Source organism: Suncus etruscus, chromosome 8, assembly GCF_024139225.1.
Source record: "Suncus etruscus isolate mSunEtr1 chromosome 8, mSunEtr1.pri.cur, whole genome shotgun sequence".
NCBI lineage: Eukaryota > Metazoa > Chordata > Mammalia > Eulipotyphla > Soricidae > Suncus > Suncus etruscus.
This window is the reverse complement of record NC_064855.1, coordinates 92511899-92523389: the sequence shown is the minus strand read 5'-3', so window position 1 is coordinate 92523389 and position 11491 is coordinate 92511899. Positions and strand designations below refer to the sequence as shown.

At 40.8% G+C, this 11491-nt stretch overlaps 1 non-coding gene across 1 annotated transcript; it reads right to left on the bottom strand.

Annotated features, from left to right (window-relative positions):
- Positions 1-9019: 9019 nt before the first annotated feature.
- On the bottom strand, positions 9020-9149 carry LOC126017241 (small nucleolar RNA SNORA22). The gene has a single exon (XR_007498875.1). It is a non-coding gene; the product is annotated as a small nucleolar RNA SNORA22 (small nucleolar RNA).
- Between the last annotated feature and the right edge of the window lie 2342 nt (positions 9150-11491).

Genomic DNA, 11491 nt, shown 5'->3' with positions numbered 1-11491 from the left:
CCATTGGTCCTGGGTTGGCCGCTTGCAAGGCAAACACCCTACCACTGTGCTATCTCTTTGGCCCTGTAGACAATTTTGTTGGTAACTAATGGTTTACAATTTTAAACATAATATGGTGCCATATATTTATATTATAATAGCATGAAATAATTTATATATCTCATGTACTTTTGTATCTAACTTTGATAGATTAATTTTGATGATTACCAAAGAACATTAAGATTTGCTGTCTTTTCCTTCCCAACTAAGCTCAGATTCTTTCTTTTTTCTTTCCAACATTCTGTAAAAACTCAGCAGCTTCAGTTCAATAACAGCAAGACCTTTTAGACAAATTGATGCTTTGATGTCTTAACAAAAGTACTTTGTCTCAAAGTACTGAGAGCTGCTTTCTTACTTTTATTTTTTTTTTCTGTTCAGTTGGAGACATTTTGTAATTTCTACACTCCTAAAGTGGAAAATAATCCTTTTATGTATCTACTCAAGACTTTCTACTTTGAATACCGTAATTTAATATAAGTGTTAAATGACTGTGACCATCAGCTCAGCTAGGTATCAAGTCACAATAGCTACCTGTTTGGAAAAAGCCTTTTTTTTTTTTGGAGGGGAGAATTGGGTCACACCCGGCAGTGCTCAAGGGTTACTCCTGGCTCTGTGCTCAGAAATTGCTCCTGGCAGGCTCTGGGGACTATATGGGATGCCAGGACTCAAACTGGGGTCAATCAGGGATTTTCTGCATGCAAGGCAAAGGCCCTACTGCTGTGCTATTGCTTGAGCCTTTTGACACATTGTGCAGTAGTATGATTGCTAAGACGCTGAATGTAAAATGTGACTATGAGTTGATGAAATTCAGTATTTGTATAACACCTTACTTAATCAAATAAAGTTGTCAACATAATTGTTATCAACTGAGAAATCTTCCTGTTTTAGGCCCTAATCAGCTTTCTTGAAGATTAAAAGAATCTGTTTCTCTCAGCACCTGTAACTCATTCATGGCACTCTACCGAGATTACTATCTTATACATATAAGAAGACTATATCCTGGGATGTGGCAAAATGCTTACATTCAGGCATGTGACCTGGATTCTAACCCCTGCAGCACAAACCTGAAAAGAAAAAAGAATAAATCTAGGAGACTTTGCACCTCTATTGTTGGCAGGGGACTCCTAAGCAGTGCCCTGGGGTGCAAGGTCTACCCTTTTTAGTACTTAGAATCACCCTGGCAGTTCTTGAAAAAAATCCTGAGTCATTTCCTGTAGTGCTCAGAAGAAGGAGTAATGCTGGAGATGAAAAACCCTGGTTAGGAGGAGCACTGAATCCATTACTCAGTGCTTCTTATGGATATACTCTGTCATCTGCCCTGGGTGTGTGTTGAATTGCGAAACTACCATCATTTTTTGTAGTCTTTAAAAACATAAGCCAACTTTATATATTTGTTCTCATCCATCTAGAGCTCTCACTTGATCAGAAGTCTTGACTGTCACCAACCACCAATGGTTTTTCCCCAGAATTTAGAAAAGTTTATTGGAAAGTCATGGAAAAAGGAGAAGAAACTTCCTATGTGGGAAGGTACTTAGCAAAAGGCTAAGTTCTTTCTACCAGTGTTTCTGTAAGACAAGCTCATAAACTACTCAGATCTACCAAAACGAATAAACAACACCCCATTCCACCCCACCCCACTCGCACTCTTTCTTTTAGGTTTTGGTTTTTTTTTTGTTTTTTTTTTTTTGTTTTTTTGTTTTTTGTTTTTTTTTTATTTAAACACCTTGATTACATACATGATTGTGTTTGGGTTTCAGTCATAAAAGGAACACCACCCATCACCAGTGCAACATTCCCATCACCCAAGTCCCAAATCTCCCTCCTCCCCCCCCAACCCCCGCCTGTACCCTAAACAGGCTCTACATTTCCCTCATACATTCTCAATATTAGGACAGTTCAAAATGTAGTTATTTCTCTAACTAAACTCATCACTCTTTGTGGTGAGCTTCCTGAGGTGAGCTGGAACTTCCAGCTCTTTTCTCTTTTGTGTCTGAAAATTATTATTACAAGGGTGTCTTTCATTTTTCTTAAAACCCATAGATGAGTGAGACCATTCTGCGTTTTTCTCTCTCTCTCTGACTTATTTCACTCAGCATAATAGATTCCATGTACATCCATGTATAACAAAACAAAATTTTTTTAATGTTTTAAAATGTGCAGTTTTGGGTCCAGCACACTTCTTTATAGGAATTAAGGCACTTACCTTGCCAACTCTGGTTCTCAGTACCATACATAGTTCCCCAAGGACTACAAGAAATAATCCCTGAGCACAGAGCCAGAAGCAAACTCTGAGCACCATCAGTTGTGACGTTAAAAACCAAAACCTCAAATATTATCCTTTAAGGTTTTGGTTTTTAACGTCACAACTGATGGTGCTCAGAGTTTGCTTCTGGCTCTGTGCTCAGGGATTATTTCTTGTAGTCCTTGGGGAACTATGTATGGTACTGAGAACCAGAGTTGGCAAGGTAAGTGCCTTAATTCCTATAAAGAAGTGTGCTGGACCCAAAACTGCACATTTTAAAACATTAAAAAATTTTGTTTTGTTTTGGAGCGGGCCATGCTTCGTAGTGCTCTGTTGGGATTTTTCCTCAAGGAAAGGCAAATATAAATAAAATGAATACATATATTTGTTTTTTATCCCAGATAATTTGCTTTGTTCTTTTTATTCTTTTTAAATTTTAAACATTGTAATTAACAAAGTTGTTTATAAAACAGTATTTTCAGTCATTCAATATTCTAACACCAATCCCACCACCAATGTGACCTTTCCTTCACAGGTGTTCACAGTTTCCCTCCCAACCCCCAAGCCTGTTCCCTTAGAAGACACAAACAAGTTTAATTTATATTGCTTGTTATAACATAATAACAAATTATCAGAAAATAGATCCGCCATTGGGGCTGGGGCTAGAGCTATAGTGCAGCAGGTAGGATGTTTGCCTTGCATGCAGCTGACCTAGGTTCAACCCCCAGCTTCCATATGGTCCCCTAAGCCTGCCAGGAGTGATTTCTGAGTGAGGAGCCAGGAATAATGCCTGAGCGCTGCCTGATGTGTTCCAAAGCCAAAAAAATAATGAAAAAAATTCAACAGATTAAACAAAAATCAACTTATGATAATTGTTATATCCCACAATGGTGTTACTAAAGTCATTGAGAATTTACTAAGCTGGTTGGTGCTAGATGAGCCTTTTGTGTTACTGTTTTGTTTACTGAGCTTGGTGGGCTTCTATGCAACTTTCCCATCAAATTTGCTGTGCTCCTGCTAAACTATTAGTATTTTAAAATATGGAGGAAGTGCCAAACTTTAGGAGCTATGCAGCTGGCCTATTTATATAAGGGAGGAGTTTGGGTGGAGCAGCTGAGCTGGAAGGGAGGGGAAAGGAAGGGAATCTGCTTGACTCCATTGCTGGAAGGCCTCAGAGTTTTCAGCTGGAGGTCAAATGACCTTGGATGATGGATTCAGTGATTTGGTGTCTTTTTTTTTTTTTTGACTCTTTGTTTTAACTATGTAGAACAAATCCAAAGGCTAAGAATTTGAGTATTGTGTTTCAAGTTATAAATTCTGTATTATTCTAGGATTAGTAGGCATGCTTATTACAAGTTTTGCATTTTTCATATGCTGTTGATCACTTGCCACCACTACTAACCCTTCCCATCACACACACACATGCACACACCTGGCTTTACACTCAGGAGTTGCTCCTGGGAGGCTTGGGGGACCATATGGGATGCCGGGATTTGAACCAATGACCTTCTGCATGCAAGGCAAATGCCTTACCTTCATGCTATCTCTCCTGCCCCGCAAACATACTCATTTACTCAGTCATTCTTCAGTAGCATGGACTATAGCCATAACATTCAATTAGTACAAGGCAGTGGAAAAGAACTTCAGCAGGAAGACTGAGAGTTTTGAATCCCTCTGGTGTTATCTCAAATTAGATTGGACACTAAATTAAGACTTGAATTAGTTTTACCTATTATTTTGGTCCTAGTTTTTGAAACTGTGGGTGGTGAACTTCAGGCAGCTAAATGTGGAGTGTAGTTAAAAAAATTAAATGGGGACCCAGAGAGATAGCACAGCGGCGTTTGCCTTGCAAGCAGCCGATCCAGGACCTAAGTTGGTTGGTTCGAATCCCGGTGTCCCATATGGTCCCCCGTGCCTGCCAGGAGCTATTTCTGAGCAGACAGCCAGGAGTAACCCCTGACACCGCCGGGTGTGGCCCAAAACAAAACAAAACAAAACAAAAAAATTTAAGTGGATTGTAAAGTATATTTCTTTATAACTTATTATCAATAAATGTTTTATTTTTGCTGTTGTTGTTTTGGGCCACACCTGGCAGTGCTCAGGGGTTACTCCTGGTTTTACTCTCTGAAATTGCTCTTGGCATGCTCAGGGGACCATATGGGATGCTGGGAATCAAACCACCATCAGTCCTAGGTTGACTGCATGCAATGCTAATCCCCTACCTCTGTGCTATCTATCTCTTCAGCCCCCATATATACCTGTATATTTGAGGTCTCAAACATTTATCTGGCAAAATGGTTTGTAAGTGAAAAACATTTAAGAAGCACTGATACAGGTGCATTACTTCACATTTCTGAACTTGTGTTTCCTAACCTTTCATAATTTTATTTTTTGCTTTATCTTTTGGGCCTGCGGTGTCCTGAAGCCCCCCCAGGGGGGACCCGGCCAGCAGGAATTAGCTGGAAAGGCTTCTCAGACAACCGCACTCCTATTTTGCTGAGTAGAAGAGCAACCACACCTGTAAAAAATCTGAAAGAGGTTAATAATAAAGACCCAAGGCAGCGTCTCACTGTTCAAGGGTACCTTTATAGGGCTACAGCTCCTTCTTATATAATGAAGGAGAAGGGGGCAGTACAAAGGTGATGTCAGTCATACTTTTGGCGCGAAGGCCCATACAAGGCAAGAATATATTTCAGGTTTCAAGGAACAAAGAAAGTTAGGCATTCTCTAAATAAGGAAGTGGGCAGCGGGCTAGGGGGGCTGGATGACCTTCAAGCTATGATGAACGTGCTGTTTCCATGGAAATTTCTAGTGTCCTTCTAGCTGCATTCCTAATTGCTTGACCATCAGGAGCTGGTGCAAGATGTGCTTGCCTCAGTGATCTTGAACAGACAATGTAGCATACATTTATTGATAATAGCCTAGTTCACTCCGAAATGTGGTCTTAAGGAGTGAGGCCTAGTTTCTGATAACGGTACCGGACAGTGTTGCTCTCCTCCGGGCTAGAGTTAATTATATCTACAGTTGCACATTCCTTTCTCTATAGCTCAAAAACTTACAGCAAGACTGCAAAATAGCTTTTAGGTGAAAAGCTGGAATATGGCAGAAAGAACAGCAAAATGGCCTCAAACAAGTCAGTCCCCAACATCTCCCCCTTTCTCTTCTAATAAAAGAAGGAAAGTCGTGAGCGGGTGGTAGAACCGTGTCTTAGGCTACAAGGTTTGACCAGGTCGGACACGGCCAAAGCCGCATTTAACAGGTGGCCACAGATGCCATGGTTGCGCGCAGAGATCCGAATTATTCGTTGTAGCCTTTTAGGGCCGTGCCCTAACTGGGACCTTGCTAATCCCGTCGTAGGTGTCTCCACAGCCGAGAGCACAAGTGCCGGAGCGAGCTCCGTCTGTTAGCTATGCGCTCTATCTCCTGGAAACTTAGTGGCTGGAAAAGCGGCTTGGTGACTAAAGCCAAGTTTTCACAGGAGTCACGCGGGGTTAGACGCTGGTAGTTAACCTGAATAGAGGTTTTTGCCTTTTCATCTACCTGGTTCTTAATAAAGGCAGTGATTTTGCGGAAAATCCATGGGCCAAGAGAAAAGAGCAGCATAAGGCTAATAAGAGGGCCCACAACGGTGGACAAGATTGTGTGGAGCCAAGGGGAAGAGAAAAACCAATCCTGGTACCAACCTTGTTCTTCATCGAAATGTTTTTCAAAATCTTTTATACCATCACCAATATGTTGAACGCTATCTCTAACTAAACCAGTTTTGTCTTTAAAAATACAACATTGTTCCTTAAGGGCTACACAGACTCCCCCCTCTTTCATAAGGGCAAAATCTAAAGCACGACGATTTTGGAGAACAACATCAGCAAGGGAACTAACAGTATCTGTGAGAAATTGCAGACTAGTTTTGATTTCATTAATGTCTTGTTCTACTGCTTGAGTAAGAGTGCGGAAATTGGATTGAGAGGATACAAGAGAGTAGATACCAGTGCCAGCGCCAGTAGCGCCAACAGCAAGGAGCACTGCAAGTGTAACGGAGGTGAAGGGCTCACGGCGCTGTCGAGAAAGGGATTGAGAAGAATAGGAATAGGGTGAGGTGGCAGGAGAGGGAAAGATATGTTCTGAGTGAATGGTGATTTTTGGAATGAGAATAACAAGAATACAGTAATCGTGTGAAAGGAGGAAAGAAGAACGAATGATAAAAGGAGTAAGACCAGAAGCACAGGCAAAATAAGTTCCATTGGGAGCTAACAGATAGGGTTTTGAAGAGGAAGAGTTGTAGATGTTAATAGTTTCGTTGCACACGTCACGTAATTGGCTAGGAAGCAGGGAGTCGTTAGGCTTAATGCAGAGGCCAGAGCCTACGACTTGACCGACTGTAATGCCATGTTGAGGTTGTGTGTTCCAACGGAGGTCAGAGGGGTTGGAGGTAGAGGAAAGGTTGCCAAACACTGCAACACCTTCATAGAAAGGAGGTTGAGGAGAAAAACAAAGCCAACATCTTTCATAGGCAGGATCTGTAAGGGCAAGAGCAGAAGCATTTATGAGATTGAGAATAACCTGAGAGGACGGAGAAGGACCTGAAGGCATAGTGAGTTGTCTGAGAGAAGAAGATGCAGATGGAAGAGGAGGAGGAGGAGAAGGCATGTGTGATGGACCTGAATGAGGATGAAAAAAAGTGTTAGGACCAACGGCGAGGGGGTGAGAATTCGGCAACTGTTTAAGTAAACAGAGGGAAAAAAGAAGTCCAGGGTCGGTACGCCTAACGTAAAGTCTGAGTCCCCATTGTACGGGTTGAGTCCAGTGATGCTGACGTCCAGCAGCAGTAAATTCGATGATGAGGGGGTTACACCAACCACGGGTAGCAGAGGATGCATCACAGTTCAGAAAAGGAGGAGTTGGGGGGGCGTGAAACGGTGATGAAGTCCCAGGAGGAAGAGGGTTTCCAATAAGCAGTTCCGGTGGTTTCACAGCCCCAGGAGGCGCAAAAGTGTTGGTTATGAGCGCCACACTTATAGTCGCTGGAACGGGGCCGGTGGTGACCAGGGCAGACGTAGAAGGTGGTGAAGGGGTGGCGTAGTACATCACGGCGAATAACAGAGTTGCAGCCACCGCTAGCAGGGGAGTAATAGTCATCGGGGTCAACAGCACGAGGTTGAGGCAGGCGGAAATTGGAGGTGCCCCAGTATAGGCTTGCACCCATGGCTAGGGCACAAAGGTCGACTTGCAAGACCGGCCAAGGGATGGAGGTAGAGAGGATGGAGGTTGTTGGTGGCATCGGTGGGCATCCAAGGCAGCTAGGCAGAGTGTCTAATTCAGCATTGTCAAAGGTGGAGTCAGTTAGAAACAGGTTTGCAGGAATGGCGTCTAGCAGGAGGTTTATAAGAAAACAGCTTGGCAGGAGGCAAAATGGTTACTTCATATAAAAATTAAGAATTTGCAGAAAACATTAGCAATTTACATTACACTAGTTATTTTTGAATACCACGGGAATGTTATTTGACCTCTGTTAGACTTTGGCATAAAAGAAAATTTATAATTAACAATTGCTAATTAAAAAAAATTTTTTTTAAACTGAATATAAAGGATTTTTCTTAAACTTCTAGTTATTATGTTAAAGCTGGATGCTATTTTTTAGCCATAAATACATATTCTATAGGCTTGAACTTACACATAGCAGGAAAGCCAGGTGACTGCAAAGTCCAGAAATTCTCCAGGGAAAAGTTATCCCCGATGGCCATTGAGAAATCTGGGGTTTGCCATTCTCCACACCCTCCGCCATGTTCTTAGAAGGACAAAGCTAGCTTAATACATAATTTTTAACACATGATTTTTAGTTGTAAGATGCCAGTCTGTGAACTGACCAGACTGAACCAGGTTGAAAAAATTAATTGAAATTTAAAAAATGGATAAGGCTTTAAAAATTGTATTATTATAAAATGTAGAGATAACAAATAAACAGACAAAACAAAACAACACTAAACACAACATTTTACACTTGTGGCCACTTTCATTCATCACAACAGACACATAAACAGACAAAAGGATTGATTTAAGACTTATTTATAAAAAATTGACAAGCGCTTTTAAATATTTAGCTAACATGTTTGTGAGAAGAAGAGAAAAAAAAATTTTGTAGAAAAACTTTTTTAGTGTTGAGAAGTACTTAATGTAGATGGAGTGGAACTTTGCTGAAAATAAATTTTAAGGTTTAGATTTAACACAAAACATTTTTAAAACAACTTTAATTTGAAGTTTAAAACATTAAGTAAAATGGTTAATGAGCACTGTAGAAGGAGTCTCTACTTGGAAGTATGAAATGATTTGCTGTAAATGAATAGGTTTTCTTTAAATTGGTTTTGCAGTAGAACAGTAAGACAGCTGCAATAAAGTGTTAAAATTTTTATGATTAAACACAATAGCATGAACTATGATTATTAAAGGTATAAAAACTGATTTTTTAAAAAACAAACAACTGTTTTTACTATGAAGACTTTAAGTGAATAATTTGTAAAAAATATTATATACCAAATTAACTAAATGCTTAGATTATTATAAAATATAGTTAAAGACATCTGATGCATTTACACACCTAGAACTTAAGACTAAAATTATATTTAATACTAGTTAATTTGCTTATAAAGTTTAGTTACTTTTATATATTACTTATAAAATTATATATAATATATTTTTCATTTATATCATTTTTTCACTGCGACACAAATATACAGATTTGTATAATGTGCTGATATTTTGAATGCACTTAAAATAATAGTTCTTTCAATGCAGAAATAAAGAACAACCATTGCTGTAGCACAAAGTTAAAACTAAGGGTACTATAAAGCACACCTAGGTGTTCACTGTGCATTAAATTAACTATATTGTTTAAAAAGGCTAACCACATTATTTTTCACATAATTTTGTAAATACTTTAAAAATTAAAATAAAACTTTTAATAGAAATATAAGATTTAAATTTAACACTTTTGTGTTCGTTTGGATTTTAAAACACAAAGAAGTTTTTCTTTTACCAACATTTTGTTATCTGTAAAGTGACAGAATTATGACCTTGCTCTAAAATTTTCTGAGAGGCATGGAAAAAAAAAAAGTTTATTGCCCTTATCTTCCTGTTGCTTTTTAATGTTTTAATAATTACTTTACACCACTTAATGCACTAAACCTAATAACACATATTTGACGAAGTGTAGGGCTGACAAGGTGAAGCAGAGTTTTTCACTGATAACTCGGGGAGGGGCCAGCACAGTTAACAGCAGGAAGGCTAGAGGCAAATTATTTACAGTCAGCAGGGTGTAATGATATAGAGAAGAAAAAAAAAAGCAATCTTTTAAGATTAATTACTAATTTATTGGAATTAGAGGGAATGGCAACCGAAGAGGGGAGTCTGGGTTGCAAAAGTACCATGGGGTTTATGGTTTTATTAATTGATTTGAGAATATGCAAGAGATGCTACTTTTTAGATTTCTTTCGAATAACAAAGATTGGGTATTTCAAGGTGAAATGGAAGGCTTAAAGTGGGAGTGGCAGGGCCTGAGCTGGCTGTTTCCCAAGGCTGGCAGGAAAGAGGCTGAAGGAGGCTGAGGGCTGGTTTGAGCAAAATTGTCCTGAGTAAAAGGTACATTAGGCTCAGAAGTTTTAACAGCAAAGTGTAGATATCACAAGGTTTTATGGCTTAGCAGATGATACTTTGTAATTATCCTACTCACTGTGCCCTTAGAATTTTTTGTAGGCACTGCAGCAGTTTCTGTTTTATGGCACTCAGCCTGACTTTTATAGTTTGTTTCTTTGAATTCTCAAGAGGGGGGGCTTGGCCGTGGAATTCAGTGGGCAAAGGACAGACAGCTATAGATTTAGGAGGGCGGGGGAAAGCCTGAAGGGCAGAAACTTGTGAATTAAGAGAAGCAGCCTGTTTTTGAAGGCTTAAGATTTGTTTAAGATTTTTAATGTGGCCAAGTAGCTTCATATCTATAGCTTTAAGAGGGGGAGCGGTGAGAGGAGGGAATCTGCCATGGTTAGGGACTGAGCGTCTTGGGCATTTAGAATTTTTCCCCTGGGGTGCGGGGGATCAGTGGGAGGCGTTTGAGAAGGTAGCTGCGGAGGCTGCTGAGCAGGCGGGGAGGGGGTGGGTGGGAAGACTTTCTCCATTAGGGAGAAAGACAGGAAAGGTAGCACTGGTTTTTGAGCTAAGAGCATTATCAAGTTTGTTAGAGAGGTGAGAGACCATGGATGTAATTGTGGTGAGTTGGGAGCTTAAGTCAGAAAAAAGGGGGGGGGGAGGGAGAAAGCAGCAACAGTTTGTTGCCGGTGTGGGGGAGCTGCTGGAATGCCGGCTCTGGGGAGCGACTTCCAGGCACAGAGGGCAGCAAGAGCCATGTTGGCAAGCTGGGACCTGGAAAGTGTGCTGTACCTTTAAGGTATGAAAAGAGGCGAGGCCAGCTATAAGAGCTTAGAGATCAGGATTCCTGCCTATCTGCAAGGGCTTTGCAGCGGAAAAAAAAAGTTAACTTCCCAAGAGACAAAGAGTTCAGCTTTTAGATTCTAAGCAGGAGAGCGTGTAAGGGGCTTGGGGGCCATAGGAGGTTACGGCTTGAAACGGCTCTTTGAGGCTTTTCCAATTAAAGGCTTTGTATTGTTGCAATTGCTGGCTAAGGAGGGGAGGGTGGTGAAACAGGGACGGAGCTGAAGCTAGGGAAGTGAAGGGCTGTTTAGGATTTTGCACAGAGGGTGCAGCGGCAGAAGTAAAGATGAAGGGTTAGAAGAGGAAGGAAACTGAGAGACAGAGTCAGAGCGAGAGGGAGCCCAGGAACACTAGATTTCTGGTAAACATCATGAACAAACATTAAAAAATTACAAATATCTTTTTTGGTAACCTCTATATGTCTGGCTTTCAACTCAGACTGTATATATTTAATGAATTTAAGTTCAATACTCAACGAAACACCCATGGAAGTGAAGCCAACGGGCGAAGCCCCAAGAGCCAATCAGGGGCGGTGATCAGAACGACTGAAAAAACTGCAGTTTAAATATTTGATTAAGGCTAACTCGTTTCAACGCTTACCCGGATGGGGTATTCCCGCGATTTATGAAACAGCTCCGGACTCGCCGACCCGTAGTCGTTCGGGGTGTGGCGGTGGTCTTCGTGCCCAGCGTTGGGCGCCAAAATGCGGTGTCCTGAAGCCCCCCCAGGGGGGAC